At 44.9% G+C, this 18,403-nt stretch overlaps 1 protein-coding gene and 1 pseudogene across 1 annotated transcript in view; one reads left to right on the top strand and one right to left on the bottom strand.

Moving 5' to 3' along the window:
* EXT1 (exostosin glycosyltransferase 1) overlaps nucleotides 1–18,403 on the bottom strand; it is a 292,058-nt gene that overhangs the window by 50,076 nt on the left and 223,579 nt on the right. The window lies entirely within an intron of this gene.
* LOC137209943 (mitochondrial import inner membrane translocase subunit TIM14 pseudogene) lies at nucleotides 16,931–17,417 on the top strand (annotated as a pseudogene).

Here is an 18,403-nt window from a genome sequence, read left to right as displayed (position 1 = left end):
TGATTTACAAAGTGAACATCTACAGCTGATATGCTCCCTCTCAGCTCCCATCCTCATAAGTACTCAATCTTCTTTGCTTACCCCCAGGTTAGAATCACATCCCTGAAAAAAAAAAACAAAGAACGCAAAAACAACTTCTGACTGTTGTAGCTGCACAAAGTGCTCTGGGATAAGGGAAATAAAATAGCTTCCTTGGCACCTCCTCTGTGCTTTCTTTCATTCATTCAACAAACATTAGTTGAATGCCTAATGCCTAGTAATGCCTAGTACCACGTGTCAAATACTGTTCAAGGAACTGATGGTCCAGGGAGAAGGCAGATGTGTTATCAAAGGATCGTCATTCGTTGAGGGAAATGGGAGGATGGAGGCAAGGGCTGGGAGTTATGTAGAGAAGAGAAAAAAGCAGGCACAGCTTGGCTTCGGTGGGGAACGTGAGAAGCAGGGATGCCTCTTGGAGGACGGGAGATTCTGAGCTAATATTAAAGGAAGAGCAAGAGTCAGTCCGGCAAAGAGCTGAGAGGAGGCGACAGGCGTCTCTGGGGGTAGAGGTAGCAGAGCAGGAACAGAGACACCAAGGTGAGACACACTGCCCAGAGGCCGGGGTGCACCAGACGGGGAGGAGAGATGAGGCTGCTGGTACAGGCAGGGTCCCCCCAGGAGGATCTCCTGGACCTCAGACATGACCCTGTGCATGTGGTCGTGAGTCCCTGAAGGGCTCAAGAAGAAGAGTGACATGTCACCAAAGGAACGCTGAGGACTTGATATAAGCCAACTTCACAGGCAGATATGAAGTTCGCACAGCCCGATAACCTTGCCAACGTAGGTCACAGCTGTGGAGCCACCAGGGCTCCAGCTCCAGGCTTTCTGATTCTAAAGGGCCTTTGCTCTGTCCTACATGATACCGTCTCCTCGGCAGCCCACACAAATGGAGTGTCTGAAAGTTATGTTTCTTACACGGTGAAGTCCTAAACCTTTCACCTACTTTCAAGCATTGACAACAAAAGGCTACCATTTAAAAGGACTCTTTCTCCCCTACTCAAAACTCCACCCCATGTCACACCAGGAGGTCAGTCCAAGATGGTGCTCTGTTATTTAATATCTATGTTGCCTTAGGCCCTTTCTTGGACTATCACAGACTAGATGCTTAAAAGTTCAATTATTTTTGAGAAAACCCCAAAATCCATAGCATGTAATAAAATGAAACTGGCCCAAGGCACAGATTTGAACTGAGAAAACCATGAGTGGGAGCCAATCTTTTAGCTGGAAAATGGGTCCATTGGCCACCATTCTATTTGTTGTCTACACAGAAAAGTACAGGCCCCAGTGGTCTCTGTGAATTCACGGGATTCACTGAGCCTCAGTTTCTTCACGCCACCTGCTCATACAGCGTCTGTGCCCACGAATGAGCTACTCTATGTTCCGGAGTCAGGGAAATGCAGATGGATTATCTAGTGTGTGGTACTGGTGACCAGAGTGACTGCAGCCTCAGGGACTCAGTAGCTCCCAGCGGGAAGGCCCTCGCTATTTGGAGATGGTGAGATGCCTAACACAGGCCACTCTGCCCTGAGCACTGCCGGCTGCTCGAACCCCTGGAGCCGGTCAGGCCAAGGATTAGGAAATGATTTCTTTGTGGTGCTCCTCTGAATGACCCTGCCGATCCCAAGCTGTCCACCCTTTCACACTTCCTGGCTTTCCACTTAAGACCATCTTCTTTTTATGCCCATTTAAAATCCATTTCAACATCGGGAAGGGAGGGAGGAAGAGTGTGTGGGCTCTGGCTGGGGCGGGAGGCCCCAGGGGAGGTACTGACTCTTTCGCACACATTATCTCATTTAAGCCTCACAGCCACCCCAGGAGGTGGATATGGTTATACCTGCTTTTCACAGGGAAGAAGAAAGAGTCGGCTGAATCCTTGGAATCAAACCCTGCATCTGAACACACTGGATCATAATCCCATATCAAGTCTAAACTCCCTCACCCCATCTCTACCCTACACATCCACTGACAGCTAAGAACTGTAAACCTGGACCAGGTGGTAACCCTCCCCTGCACATATTAATGAACTGAACATGTACCAGGTACACCATAGAGAAGACCATGTCGGTTCCCGCCCATTACATAGCAACTCAATGGCTAATATGTAAAAGCAAGTGACAAAAATAGGACAGCCATTGATGATAACAATTATAATAATCATCCCCCCACTGATTACATGTTTCCCACGGGTGGGGCAACAATCCGTGTTCATTCCTGCCCTTTCTCTCTACAACCACACATGAAATGGCCCCATGTTACAGGTGATGAAGTCGAGGAGCAGAGTTGTACTTCGTGGGGCTTGTACAAGAAGGGCTCTGTTGTCTCCCAGAGCTGCCTCGAAGGAAGGAGTAGCTTCCCCACAAAAGGGGAAAATGAAAGGTCTCGGATATATTGCGCCAGGGGCCGCGAGCCTCAGGAAGCTATCGGAAGGAGGCGAGGTTTTGGAGCACCGGCTTTTCTGCTCGGCGATACCAAATTTCAAAGTGCTCTGAGATAAATGCAATTCCAGGACGTGTGGGTCTAGATTCTCTGGCTGGAAATAAAGCATTTCTGAAAGTGCTAAATAAGGGGCTCTCTGGGTACAGGGGGGGAAAGGGGAGGGAGTGACAATTAAGGAGCCAGCAGCAGCTGTGACCTCAGATGGATAAATGGGTCCACAAGAGGCACACCGAGGTCCTGACTGCGGGAGCTAAATGTCTGGGACAGACCCAAGGGCAACTGGGAAGCTCAAGGTCATTATCTTACCATTAACCTTTCACCAGGCTCTGCGCCACGAAGACAAGCCAGCCAAGCGCAGCGGGGCCAGGAAGTGTGGACTGAGGCTGCGGGGCCAGAAGCGTGGGGTGTCAAGCCTCAATGGTGACTCCTCGGGGACAGGCCGAGTCCCAGGGAGCAGCCTGTGGACAGGGTACTTCCCCACACACCCTTCTTCCCTTCCACCCCGGAGGAAACCTTCCCCGATCCCTAAGTCTCACCCAGAGGCCCTCTTGCTGCTCACATGGCACCCAGGATTCCCTGTCTACTTCTCCCTCTGCATCCAGTTGCCCATTTTCTTGTTTCCCTTCCACTGGGCTCCAGGAGGGAGGACCACGGTCCTACTTTCTGTTGAACCAACACCTACCCCCAGGGCCTGGCCTGCAGGAGCCACTCAAAACATAGGTATGAAATAGATGAAAAGTACTCAGTATCCACTGGTTTGCAGGGGGGCGGGAGGGGCTGTAGAAACAACAGAGACACAAAGAAGAGACATGAGCCCTTTGTTACAACCACCTCTGCTTAGCTCATAACAATACGTCTGACTCTTGATTACGCCAGTCCTTCCTAGTATGATGTTCACTCCTGTGTTTAGGCTGAGCACAACTGACTTAGAGAATGGAAAAGAGTGTCTTTTATATATAGTGTCTTCCTTCTGTACATTTTGTATCCCTTCTCTGTCTTTATTTCCAAAGGCCTGGCATCTTGTTAAAAGTTCTGTCCTCTCTGCACACTGATGAAGGGTGGGGGGGCGGGGAATGTGTGTTTCACCAGCCCTGCTAAACAGCATTATTTGCAAATCAAGTTAAATGTATGCACAGCGCTATTCAAACTGAACTGTCTCCTGGCTTTCCTCCACATCTGAGCCAAAGAAAATAAAACTGGAGAACCTCTTCCCGGCTTCTGCCATGATAAACACTGCATCGGTGCAAAGGCGAAGACTCCTCATTCCCCAAAGAAAACTGGGCTCACCCCAATGTTCTGACCCCTTCCCTTCTTGAGCCAAGACGTTCTTCCCTGCACAGCCAGCCTCCGTCAGCACTGGGATTAGGAGGATGTCTGGAATTCCTGCTGGGCTGTTCTCGTCACCAGAGTAGACACTGCGTAGGGGCCGTCCAGTGGCGAACCTCACATACCCTGCCTTCTCGGTCAGTGCTGGAGCCCTTCATCTGCTCCTTGCACTTAAGTGATTACAAAATACCTCGAGAATCCAATTACACACAGCTAAGGAAATGATGCTGGTTTCAGCTACCCTCATTTCCCGTCTCCTTTCCCACCTTTACCATTCCTGGGCTCCACCTTCTGACTTGGCCAGTCAGGGCCAGCTCACCTCTGGGGCTTCTGCACTGAACAAGCAAATGAGACCTCAGAAATTTGCATGGGCAGCGATGGCCCATCCTCAAAATTTACAGGACGCCAACATAATATGCAAGCTGCATGAAGCTAGTTGTCTATGGAAAGTTTCATCTCTCTCACCTGGGTATGTGAGTATATAATTGTACGGGTGCGTATGTGCCTCCATGAGACATCAAAATCTGTTATGATGAGCAATTGATGCCACACATGGCTTACTGACCACATCAGAGGGGTCTGGTCACTGGAGGTTGGGAAAGCCCGTAAGTCTAGATTCTGCCATTTCCTTTGGCAGAACCACAACAGTGCCCTGGGAGAAAGAGGCTGTGACACTGAGTCACCTCTGCCTCTCCTCCAGCCAGCTCTGCTCAGCACTGTTCCCCTTGAGAAGCAGCTGCTGTGTTCCCAGCACTCACTGTCCCAATTCCCCATTTCGTCTCTGTCCTAGGATTTACCACTGTCTGAATTCACGCACATATTTGTCTTTCTGGCCAACTGTTCCTATTCACTGCTGTGACCCCAGCCGCTAGACTTGTGCTTGGACCATAGTCATTTTTTAAGAAATAGTTGTTGAATGAATGCCAGATCTCCTTATGCCTCAGCGAATAATGCCTGTGAGGTCATAAAGTGTCCAAAAACGCTGGCCACATTCACAAGGGTAAATCTGTAGGACAAGTTTCTAAAAGGATATAAGACAAGTTCTCTCTCATCTTTGCTTTATGCAATATCAGCCTGATGTCTCTGGTTAACATTAAGATTCATCAACTTCTCCAAATGCCATCTGCTATGAAAGCAAGATCCCATTAAAAATGTCTTTAGAAATTTTTTTTTTTAAAAAAGGAATGTCTTTAAGAGATGTTTATGTAGAGTGATAGGATGAAGCCTACATAAAGTAACACCTAGAAAATATAGGTTCTGGTCTTAACTTTGTCACTGTTTGATTTTAAGCAAGTTATACTCTGGTTCTGAATCCATGCTTATATATAAAATGGGACAAACATACTAGTCTTGCCTACCTAATAATGAAGTCTACTGAGGATGTAATGAAACAGTATAGATGAGAGTATTACGCAAATTAAAGCACATATGAGTATCAATAAGGATTAAGCAAGCATATTTTTGGAATGGCCTTTGTACATACGAGGCATAATGTAGAGGATGTCAAAGGCCTGTTTCTTTTTCTTCTTTTTGAGTCTCAAATTGTTATGTCCTCTCTCCCAAATCCATTCAATTCTTCAGATGTGCAGATCATTTTCCAAAAGAAGCATCTGGAATAGCTAATTTGTTACCAAAGCCAGAGATGAAACACACATGATCCTGTGGGGCTGAAAGACCTGCCATGATTCCCAGTTTTCCACTGTGTTAGTTTTCAGCTATTAACCACTCTGTTTTCAGGTGATGAATTTGGAATGAAGATGGCTCAGAACTCTTGGCTACAGGGCCCTTAAAGAGAGAGCAATTCTGTCACATGGAACGTCTTGTTGCTTGGTTTCCATTAAGGAATCTTGGCTTTTAAATAAACTGTCAAGTAAAACTTGGCATCAAAACACAAAGTGGTAACCTCCTTTGCAGAGGAGCTGACAGCTCAGCTGTGTGTCAGATAGATAGCTGCTAAGAGTCAGCTCCAAAGGTGACTGCATCCGCTCTGGAAGGGAGAGGGTACCACAAACTGCCTTCCTCAGGATTAAGTCAAAGCAAAATTTAGGGATGATCTTAATGGGAAGTGGACTCAGTAACGCCGATTGACCATACCCCTCTCCACGAGCGCTGGTTTTGGAATTATAAAAGTTTTTGAGGTGCGAAAACATAATTGGAAAACATTTTTTCCCTGCTTAAAGGGCTAATTGATTTCACAGGTGTTTAATTATCATTTGCTGTGAGATAATACCTTGTAGTGCCATAAAAAATGGATTTAATTTTCGAGTGCTTGCAAAACCATTGCCAAAGCCAAGTTAGACCTAAAGCTAGATAATTATTCTATAAATCAAACACAGTGCCTCCTTTCTTTGAAATTTTTAATACTTGGGGATAATGATATCTGACAACCTTGAAACTAACACGAAAAGGATTTTCCTGCCAAGTGCCAAAAGGCAACCACTGGAGCATGGCAGGCAGTTTGGTTCATTAATGGTGACTCAGGCAACCTCAGGACCCTGCCTGTGGGCTTCCGAAACATGCCAAGGGTTAAGGCATTGGTGTGTGTCAAGACACAGTATTCTCTACCAAGATCAAATGGCCAGACGTCCAAATAAGGTCTACAGAAAAACAGAAAAGAAATCCAAAACCACCCTTCACACAAAAACTGCCTAAAAGCCACTGTAACTCTCTGAGCCCAAACTCAGAGCCCTGGAATGTGGAAAGTAGAGGATTTTCACCTTGATCAATAAATACTTTCCTATCTTAGGCTTAAGGCACAACACTTGTGCTTTCTGTAATAATAAGGGAGAGAAATCATGAAATCAAAAGAATGTTAACAGCTGGAAGGTACCACAAAGATCGGCCAGCACAAACACCCAAATGAAGAAAGCAAAGCCAGGAGAAGTCAAGTGACTCTCCCAACATGACACCACCAGGGGCAGAAGCAAGATAAAAAGGACTGTTCTGAGCAAGCAGAACAAGGAAGAAATAGCCTAAAAATTGATGTGGAGTCCCATTCTCATCCAAAATCTAAAAATAAAAGAAGGAAATTTTTTAAAAAGAAAAAAGAAAAAAAAAAAAAACAGTGAGGTTTCATTCTGTAAGAGGAGTGGCTATTTCTCCAACAGAGCCCAGTTTCCGTGGAAGTGCTTCAGCTGCCTTAAATAACTGTATGGGGATTTTAGTTGGTGCCACGTTTCAGATTTTTCTTTCCTCCAACTTTTATTCAGAAGCTGTTGAAGTCATAACACGTTCCATTAGATTAAGTGTGCCTGAATGATTTAAGAAAGCTGGGCAAGCTGGCTGGGCGCACACACACAGTCAGCATTATTTACTTTATTTAATGCCTGTGTACAGAGTGTGTGCACCGCCCAGCTCACTCACTGCACAGCGTGGATTTTCAGGCAATTTGAGTTGGCCTTTACAGGTTAAGGTAATATAAGGCAGGATGCAGTATAACGGGTTCCATTCCTGGACACCGTACTTCGGTCCTCCTAGTAAAAACCTAAGCCAAAGGCGTGCTGGCAGAAAAGGCAGGGGAAAATGTGGGTCCCAGAATAGTCTGAAAGGGATAGGATGGAAAAGCCTTCATAGGGACTGGCTTGGGACTGCAATGGAAACTCCTGCAACCAAGAAAAATGGGGATAATAATTACAGCTAACATTTATTGGGTTTATTGCACGCCCGACATTCTGCAAAGCACTTTACGTCTGTTTGGCCATTTGCTCTTCCAACAACCCTGTGAAGTAGGTAACATTATGTCTCCTACTTTATAGAAGAGGAAATTGAAGATTATACCTAATTTATCTAAACTTACTTAATTAGTAGGCAGGTGGGATGTGAACTCGGGCATTCTGACTGCAGGGCCCAAGTTATTATATATTATCGTATGCACACTGCCTCCTTTCTATAATGCTTCACGGAGATGTCCCGGGGACTAGCCAGTGAGCTCCGTCTTGGGCACCATGAGAACCACTATGGAATCTACTGGACTGATTTATGATCTTCTAACCAGAGATATGCCTGGTATATCTCTGAGCCGGATCTTTTATCCAGCTCAGAATCAGAAAGGACAACCTTCCCAAGGTCAGCCCACATTTAAAGTATTACTCCCAGGTCCTAGGGAGTAGGTAGAACAGGTGAGAAACAAATTGCTGTTCATAAAATATTTGCAAATACCCTGAAAAATGCAAGAACATACAATGCTACACATATCTGGTCTGCAAGAAGGTACTTACTTATTTACTTAGGGAACTAGATTGAAAGATGAAATTAGTAGCCCTCCATGCCATAAAAAAAAAAAAAATTGCTGTTCATTTGCTATATTTTATCCCAGACAAGACCACTTTTGAACACAGAAACCTTAAGCCCTCTTTCTAAGAATTTATATAATTTTCACTTTCCCAGTCCATTGTGGGGCTTTGGCACCAAGAACTATATCATGCCTTTTAGTTATCTTAGAAGCTTGAGTGGAGCCTGTACTACATGTGTGGGTCCCTGAGGCCACATGAATAGGACAGGGAAGAGAGAAGTCCTGTCAGAGACACCGGCGTTTCATTCATTCACTTGTGTACTCATCCAGCCAGCCAGCCACCCATCTAACAATAATACTTATTGTGAACCTATAAGTACCAGGCATGCTACTGTCAGGAGTGGGGAATTCACTGGTGAGCAAAAATAAGAATAATAACTTTAATAAAGATGATGATGATGTTTCTTTACCTTATGGAATTGACAGTCTTTTTTGGGAGACTGATATTAAATAATTAACCATAATAAAATCAACAGCTGTGGTGAGTGTTCCAGGGAGAGACTAATCGTCCTATGGGAGCACACGGAAGAGGAATCTGACCTAGTCAGGAGAAGGGGACTAAGCTGAGGCCTAAAGGATAAGTATGCGTCAAGCAGGACCGGGGTGGAGATGAATTACTGCAAGCGGTGTTCATGACAAACTGTCAAAGACCATCAAGAAACGGAAAATACCTTTGAGACAGCAAAGTACACACAGCACAACTAATTGTTCCAACAGGTGCAACACAGACGAAATCCATTGGATGGTGCGTAAAACACAGGTTGGGGCTGCTGGCTGGAAAAAATGAGTATTCAAGCCTGGATGTCTGGACAGATACTCACTTCCTGTTGAGCACGCTGATCGTATTATTAGCATCCCAGATTCCACATACCCGCCGAGCAGTAGCTGACTGCAGCAGACCTTAACCCACGTGCCAGGTAGGAAGCTGCGGCAGAAGGGGCTTGACACCTTGCTTAGAGCTAAGCAAAGATACTCAGGATCATGCCAGTTCATTTTACCTGCTCTGCCCTCCACCCCCAGGACCTGCCAACTCACCTGTTTTAGACTTATTTATGAGCCCTTTTTCCTGTTGTCTCAACATCCTACAGGCTCAGTAGAGATGGTGCTGAATCCCTAAATGATCATATTTTCACAGTAATTAAAAGCCAAATTCCCCAACTCCCTAAACGCAATGAGCAGCTTGAATGCCTGTGTTTTGCCCTAACACTGAACATCTCTAAGGTGAAGGAAAAGCCTGAGAGAAAGGAATGAAATGACTTAATTGCAGAAAGAGGCAGCCTTAGGATGCGGTAGAAGTGGCCCAAGAGGAAAGGAAGCTGGAGCTTCTGTCGGGACGACCTGCTCAGGAGCACCCAGGAGCTCTGGCTCCCGCCCGTCCTCAGGTGCCGACCACTGTGCTGGCCCGGGACCCACTGGCCCGGAGAGACCCTGAGAGGGCATCTCTCTGCCACAACGATGAGTTCTTCCTGCTGAATTTAATAGTTTTTAAGGTGAGAGGGGCAAACGAGGCAATTTCAGTTATTAAGGCATTAGTTTGGATTGGAGCCCGGAACAAAAGAAAAGCCACAACTGGGTTCACCCAACAAAGACGCTGTTTCCATCCATCTGCCTCTTAGGCTAATTTAGGGATTACAGCGCTTGCCCACAACCTCCGACAAAGCAAACTGAAGATCGTATATTGAGGCCAGACCGGAGCAAACCACTGCCACCTGTATCTTGAAGGCTGCTAAATCCTCAGAAAATAAATTAGAAGAAAAAGTTGGAGGAAATCTATATATGTATATATATTTAAATATCACAAAACACATTTCCATTCTTTAAATCATAGTCTCTCCTAGAATAAGAAAGCTGACGTGAGAGTCCAAGGAAAGGCTCTTAGTAAAAAACATAAAATATATTTATAAAATAGTACCTTCACATGTAGAAATAACAATAGTGATAACAACTGCCACAGTTTTAAGCACACTCGTATGCTAAGCCCTGTGCTAAGTACTTCACATACAGTCTCACCATCTCAGGGTCACAATCTGAGGTTAATACTATTATCCCCATTTCACAACTGAGCACGGAAGCTGAAAGAGTTCCAATAATTTGCCCAGAGCCACACAGCCAGCAGAGGAGGACGATTAAAATCCAAACATGGTCTGTCTGCACCTGAGAAGCTGCCGGGCTTCACTGGCATTTTGTAGTGGCAGCTCTTGATGTCTTAAGAAGAGGCATAGATGAGATCTTTCAAAGTATTGAGCACTGAAGACCTTTCGGTGCTCACTCCAATGGGTAATTCAAATAAAGTACCACTAGACCTTAACATACGGAATTGACATGTATGCAGACATTTGAATGGCTGACTTCTAGACTTTTCGGATTGTTATATTCCAGATAAGTTAATGCATTCATAGTCTGCCTTTCACTTCTGTTCTGATAGGGTGCTAGGTACATGTGCTCAGTTGTCTGAAATCATCCTGAATGGAGAAAAGCCAAATTAAGCTGCAGGTCCATCCAGTTTACTTGTCACTGGGAAATCCTCTAGTTGTAAATAACTCAGTAATCAAACATACGGGCACAAAACCCAGCTACCGGGCTTCCCTGGTGGCACAGTGGTTGAGAGTCCGCCTTCCAATTCAGGGGACACGGGTTCGTGCTCCGGTCCGGGAGGATCCCACATGCCGCGGAGGGGCTGGGCCCGTGAGCCATGGCCGCTGAGCCTGCGCATCCGGAGCCTGTGACCCGCAATGGGAGAGGCCACAACGGTGAGAGGCCCACGTACCACACACACAAAAAAAAAAACCCAGCTACCTGTTCAAGACCTTCCCCTTGGGAGGCTGAGTGGAAACTCTGTGGAATAATAAATTAGCAGCTACTTCATTTTTTTTAAAGAAAAAAACCCTGTTATTGAGAGTGATTGACCTTAAAATTTAAATCGAATTAAGATGGTTTCATCTTCTTCTCGCTACTTCTGATGTTGAAATCTGGAGGGGGTGGTGAGGGGAGATTCTTTTGGATGGAGATGCTAGATGAATCCTTGTAAAGCAGCACCTTACAGCTATACCCACCTGAATTTATGTTCAGACATCTGCATCCCCAACACAATATCAGCGGAAAAGCAGCAGAATGAAAGAAGTGCTACCCACTTAGCGCTCAGCCCAGGGACCTGCTGGGCACCCTTTGCTAAATCTACTTACAAGTGAATTTATAATTCACACAAGGTATCCAGGCATGGAAGCTAAGACATAAATCGTTTATTGACAAAGGGACCATTTGTCATTTAAAAATAATTATGTTTCTTTAAGCAGAGTGACAAATTCCATCTTCCCCAATTTACTTATTGAGCCTTACAGGCAATGTAAGTCCCAAGTTGTGTGTGTGTGTGTGTGTGTGTGTGTGTGTGTGTGTGTGAGTGAGAGTGAGAGAGAGAGAGAGAGAGAGAGAGAGAGAGAGAGAGAGAGAGAGAGAGAGAGGACCACAAGGAGATTCTATTTTCTCCCTGAAACTTTTATCTTAAGAACCCACGATCCCTAAGGGCAGACTGAAAAATGGGTGCGGTGCCCACACCTCCTCCAGTTGTCTCGCAGAGGAGGTATTCTCTACATGCTGCAAATCTGGTCAATATAATATTCACAAGGAACAACTAAACAGTGAACACTGACGTTAAACTACAGATTTTAACCTTTGGACACAAGTGTGAAACCCTTCCCTTCAAACTTGCAAAACCCACACAACAGAATGTGTGTGATTCTGATGCAAATGTAGACACTAGAGATGCAAAATGTGTGCTCCACAAGCAAACCATGCTTTACCGTTAATGCTCTTGCCAGCAGGATAATAACGTGTGGTGGAAACCCCAGTCTCAGCTGCTTTTAAAGAGACTGGAGGCAAGTGTTCGCTGCACAGGGCATCACCACCCATTAAGGATGTAGCCACCCGATTCAACCAGTAGATGGGGCACGTCCACATGCCAAGTGTCCCCACTCAACTCCCCTGATCAGGAAGAATAGGTCCCGGTTCCTCCTCCTTAGCTCCCAACCAGATGGTCAAAATGATACCAAAGAGGGAAAAGGAGGCCCTATCTCATCTCTAAAAGAGCCCTTGGATTATTTGCCTGACTCCTCTTTCACTTTTATTACAATATAAACAAAAGGGGTAGTGACTAGTGAGATGCGGGGCGGGGGGAAGGGAGTTGGAGTTGGCCAGCTCAGAAGAAATGCACTGCCCACAGCACCTCGGATATAATCTAAAGAAGCTCATCAGTCGGCCAGTCACTTATTCTGGAGCAATATTTACTGAGTGCCTATCATGTGCTGGCCCTGCACTGGGTAGGCTGCTGGGTCTACAATGGTGACTCACTCAGAAATGAGATGTGCTCCGTGGAGTTCATCATCTACAGCGGGATACAGACCCTGAAGAAATGCAAATGGTCATGCTATAAACCCTGACGGGGGCTAAAGAACAGGGAGCATTAGAGTGACTACGGGTAGGAGGTCAAAACTGAGTCAAGGTTGGGTGGTCAGGGAAGCCCTCTCTGAAGAAGCAACATGGACATGGCCTGAGAGCTGAAGAGAAGGCAGCTTCCTAAAGGGGGTGTGGGAAGAACAGTTCTGGAAGGGGGATGCATTTGTGCAGAGCTCCAATGTGGAACATTCCTGACACACTCAAGGAACAAGGGAAACCAAGCCAGTCTGGGTGGGGTGGAGTGGGGTGGAGGGGCAAGTGGTGGTAGAGGAAGGAAGGTAAATGACACAACCAAAGGCATTTTTCTGACAGGGCAGTGGGTGGTCCCGGTTGTGATCATACTCATATACTACACACACACACAATTATATAGTGCTTCATTTTCCAGGTGCTATTTTAAATCCCTTACATATATAAACTCCATCTACTTCTCAAAATAACCCTAAAAAGTAAGCACTATCACTAACATCCCCTCTTTAGAGATGAGGAAACAGAAGCACAGAGAGGTTAAGTGACTTGCCCACAGTCACACAGCTACTTCTGTGCCAAAGCCTAGATTGGAACCCAAGTCACCTGACTCCAAAGTGCATACTCTTAGCTTCTATACTCTAATGATTCTCAGAAGCATCATTTTATTGTGATATTTCTGTATGACTACATATATTTTGCTGTGAGTATGATAAGACTGGGCTTTTTTTTTTCCTTTTGTATTTTTGGGATTTTTTGGTTTTGGTGGCAGGGAGGACTGACGTGGCCCCAATAAGAAATCTACAATTTGGCAATGAATATAAGGCCAGACAGACTTATCATGTCCTGATAATCAAGCACAATTGTGTACCCCGACTCCTGCCAGATGCCAGCTTCCTCTCGAGTCTGGGTTCTGTACACAGGCTCCCCAAAGGACTGTAAATCAGCGGCGCTAGATATCTCCACAAAGTTTCAAACAGATGTTCACCCAGTGCTTACTCGCCCAGGCTCCAGATGGCTCCGGATTCTGGCTTCTTCCTCCCGCAGACCCTCAAATCACACTTCAGACATGTCAGTAAGGCAGGCTGAAGAAGAAGGATGAAAGAAGTGGATCTAGTGGAGTTCTTTAAGAAGCCCCGTAGAACCCGGCAGTATTTCATGCATGCAGAGAAGGAGTCGTAACCTGAGACAGCATAAATCACTGCCAGCCTTTACTACCTGGGTACGATCTTCCGAATGAAGTTGTCATAGGTGTTGCGGAAAAAGTTTCTGCGGCCAGTCAGCCTGGGTCTGTAACAATTTATTCCAACCTCTTCCATAGGCAACCAGTTGCAGAGAATTTTACTACACTGGCCTCATAGCAAGATGATTCCATACCTACCCATCTTCTCAAAAGGGAGAGGAGGAATGCTGAAAAATGTGTTCCACCAAAATGTTTAAAAAAACCCAAAAAATCCTTAAGAACATGTTTCAGCCCTACCGCAAAAACCAGGAAAAATTTTTTTTAAATTCCATTCTTTCTCAGTCCAAGGAACAGGTTACATGCTTTGCTTTCTCCCCAAATTAAAAGTATCCCTGACGTTATCTAGTAATTGATGCACATGGGTGATAAGAAAGCCCAGAGGACAGCTGGGTTGCCAAGCCTTGCAGGTTTTCTTTAGGGCCGTCTGTAGAGATTCCCTACTTTCCTCTCACTTCTCCAGAGACAAGGACTTTTCAGAAGACTAGAAGCTGGGGCTTCTTTTACAGATTTCATGCCTCTAGCATTAATTATTCATCTGCATAGAAGCTGGATTACCATGATAGAAGCCCAAACGAACATCTGAGAGCCAGCACGAGTGCCTGAGATGGGCTGGTCCACCCCATGCAAACCTTTGTGGAGTCTGTGGGAATCCCTTGTAAATTTCACTTCCTATTTATGTGACTTTTCATGGAGGCCAAGAGGCTCAAATCAAATCTCCCTCTATCCTCAAGCAGTGGTAAACAGAAGCCTATCAGATCATTTTCCTTGCAGTGGTGTCTAGGCTTTGTGATTACGAGCAAGAAAAACATCTAATGGGCTTACTCAGAAATGACTTCCTTCTGTCTTGTACTTTAGGAAAACTTTTTTCATCCCTCTTGCACCCTAGGAGGATGAGTATTTCATACCCATTGTTCCCTATCTACCACATTCTACAGACAGAGATAATTAAAGGTACGATTATTTACTTCTGACTGTCAAAACTCACAGCAAGGCTTACGAGGAACACGTATTCGAAATTCATCCTATCTAGAAATGACGCACTAATGGTATAAATCATGTAAATAACCAGGTGTCTGCACACACTGAATGTCTATAAATGCATTTGGGCTGACAAATGTTTACACTGGGTTATACGCTTTAATTTACCTTCCCTTGGGGGGGATGAGGGGGTGGGCAATGTCACATTAATAAAGGAAGGGGTATTACTGGATTTCATTACATGGAAGTTTCCCTTCCTTATGTAAAACCCAAATGCACCAAAAGTTAAGTAATTTAAAACTGAAAGCTAAAAACACGTTATTTAAATATAAAATATACTTTTCATTTAAGCAGAGAGCCTAGGGTAAGGATGGTTGATTAAAAAACTGAGGCCCAGGAACGTTAAGCGATTACTCAAGGTCACACAGCCGGTGAGGTTCACATAACTGCTACCAGGTGCCCCTGCTTGCCCAGCTAGCCGACAGAACAAAACACTGACCAAATGGAGGGACTGCTATCAATCTTACTGCCCCTTAGAAATGCCCAGAAAATCAACTGAGCCCAGAGGTGGTCAGTGCTTGCTTGGTAAAGCCAACTTTCAGGTGTAAAGGGTAATTATTTATTCAAAACCCAGCTATCAAAGTTGCATACACCCGTATTTTTATCCTTTTTTGGGGGGTATTTCTCAATAGTACATGATTAGCCATTCTTGGAAATGATTCTGTGGGCTGGTAGAAGTTTTTGTGGGTCGGTAGATCTTTCTGAAACTATTTCTAGGCTGTATGAATCTTTGTCTGGGAATTTGTTTCCCTGGCCTTCCAAAACATGAATTGCATTTTTGTTTTGTCCACAGATAACTTTTTTTCTTACTACCCTTGGCAATGAAGCCTACTCTGAAAATACAAATGACCCTGAAAATGTCCCAAGGGCATTCAGTTTACTTTCCTTACCTCGAATCCACTCCTTCTTTTAAAAAGAAAGCTTGGGGAAATTTAGAGCCCAGAAAAATGGGTAGACAAAATGATGTTATTTAAAAGCAAAATCATTCCAGTGCCGTGTGTGTGTGTGTGTGTGTGTGTGTGTGTGTGTGTGTGTGTGTGTGTGTGTGTGTGTGTGTGTGTGTGGTGGTGGTGGTAGGAGAGAGGAGGGAGAGTTGAAATGGGGGGGTGCTGGGTTGAGGGAAATGTCCATCTCCATGGGCAATTCAACTTGGGGCTCCATGAAGACAAACCAATTAGTATGGATTGTCAAGGTGTTTTGTATGAATTGGCTACCTGCCCATTATGAATTGGAATGGGATTAACTAGCTCATTCCAAACACTCCACCAAACAGCAAATGGTCATATGATAATGATTTCTAGCCACTAACACCCTGGCTGGATTGGAGACTTGGAGTTTTACCTGTAACAATCTTCAGAGAGACTCATTCCTTCAAACCTACCCACTTTCCCTAAACACGTTTTTCTTTTTTTTTTTTTTCCCTCTCCTAGCTTTTATTTTTTAAAAAGCCCTCTTGCTAATTGGGAGGCTGTATGTTCTTCTGCACATAAACATACCTATTAACCAACCAACCCAGTAATAAGCAATTTGCATGCTCTACTATATAAATTTGTCAGTCCCCTCTACTCGTGGTCTTCAAAGCCCCATGGTGAAACACATGACCACCCACTTTGCAAGTCTAATTCCACCCGAGGTTCTAGAACCAGTCTACCTCTGAGAGAGAAGGCCTGAGCAGCTTGGATTCAAGATTCAGGGATTCAGCACATGACCGATGCCATTTGCCCTTTTAATTATTTGTCTCAACTTCTTATAACTGGACTTTTCCCCTTGTTCCAGACACCAAGTCCATACTTTATCTTCCCGGCGGAGGTACCTGGCTCCAAGGACTATCACTAGCCAATGGCATCTCTGCCCACACTCTTCTCCAGGCAAATGGGGCCCTAGACTACAGTGAACAGCCTCATGGAAAAGAGCCCAAGGTGGATTTCAGCCCAAACATACGTGGCATCTCTGGGTTCCAACACTGGGTAATTGTTGCATCCTTCCCTGCAGCCATTTCCCCTCTGGGGAGCTACCCACTCCCTTTGGCGTGGATGGGACTGATCCCCACTTGCAGCCTTAAGGCAGCATGTGATGTAAGTGTAAGCAGAGGAGCCCAGCGGGAATCACGGTAGTTCCCATGGTAGCGGGAACCAGTACAGCGGCAGCAGCTGGACTGACCATTGCTGCTGCAGGATTTGCAGGTCGTTACGCTTTGCAAGCCATGAAGCATTATGAAGCCTCAAGTAAAACAAGTTTTTCAAAGTCTACCAAAATCTGCCTTCAGTGGTGGCTATTACAGAGGTGGGTTTGAACCCAAAATGACAAAACGGGAAGCAGCATTAATACTAGGTGTAAGCCCTACTGCCAATAAGGGAAAAATAAGAGATGCTCATCGACGAATTATGCTTTTAAATCACCCAGACAAGGGAGGATCTCCTTATATAGCAGCCAAAATCAATGAAGATAAAGATTTACTAGAAGGTCAAGCTAAAAAATGAAGTAAATATATGATGAATTTTAAGTTCTTACTCATTGATGTATATGAGTACCAGCTTTTTATAATAAAATGCCTCAAAGCTGCACATTTTAAAAATTAGCATAAGCTAAATCAAAGCCTAGGTATAAATTTGAGGATTTAAAATCGGATTATAGAATATTTGTAGGTTAATACTCAATAATTATGGATAAATGCGTGCCATTTGAAGTGTTGTTTATTACTCATTTGTCAAATAATTTGGTACCTATTTCAAGACAAAGTGAACAAGATAGTCTCTTCCTGAAGGAATCCCCAATCTGATGGGAGACTGATTAACTGACAGTTAAAATACAGTGTGATAAATATGATGGAATTAGCACAGGCTGTTATAGTAGGGGCTCATCTCATTAGGACAGAAGGCTGTTCAAGGTACAGAGGATGCCCCCAGCTACTTAGAACCTTGAACTTAAAAGTGAATTTAGCCACAACTTACCTAAGAAATTGATCTAGGTATGTATTTATCACTTTGTCAGTGATAAATCTGAACTGTTTCAGATTCCATACATTAAAAACTATAACAGTATGATAAAAAAAAAAGTGTAACACATCAGCACATTCCCCAGGCCACAGTTTTTTTACCTAAGGCCTGGGAACCACTTAAGCCAATATGGCTGCTTCCTCTGGCTACGTTCTTTTAATCAATGTGATAGTCTATGCAACGTAGGCAGTTAAAAACTATCTATCAAAAAAAAAACAACAACAACAAAAAAACTATCTATCGCCTTCCACACATCCTCACTACCAAGTGGTACGTTACAATAAAAACATGTTTCAGGGCAAATTCTAGAGTCCTGCCAAAATCCTAGCCCAAGAAGCAGGGCCTGATACCGGGGTCAGACGGCATTAAAGCTCTGCCGACAGGTGTGCTCCACGCACCTGCACCTGCCCTGGGGCCCTCAAGACCTCCCCAGTGCCAAGTACCTGCCAGAAGAGCTCACTTTTTGCACAACTCTGTGTTCCCTGCTGCGTGAGTTCTGCCTGGCGGGCTGGACTTCTTGCCAGCACTCGCAGGCTCCCGCCCAGCGTCTACCCCACTCCAGTGGGTAAGGCTTCCCTCCAGGCCCAGATCCTTCCGTCTGCTCCGTGAACCCTGGTT

Source organism: Pseudorca crassidens, chromosome 17 (genome assembly GCF_039906515.1).
Source record: "Pseudorca crassidens isolate mPseCra1 chromosome 17, mPseCra1.hap1, whole genome shotgun sequence".
NCBI classification, from domain to species: domain Eukaryota; kingdom Metazoa; phylum Chordata; class Mammalia; order Artiodactyla; family Delphinidae; genus Pseudorca; species Pseudorca crassidens.
This window is presented reverse-complemented; position numbering and strand designations above follow the sequence as displayed.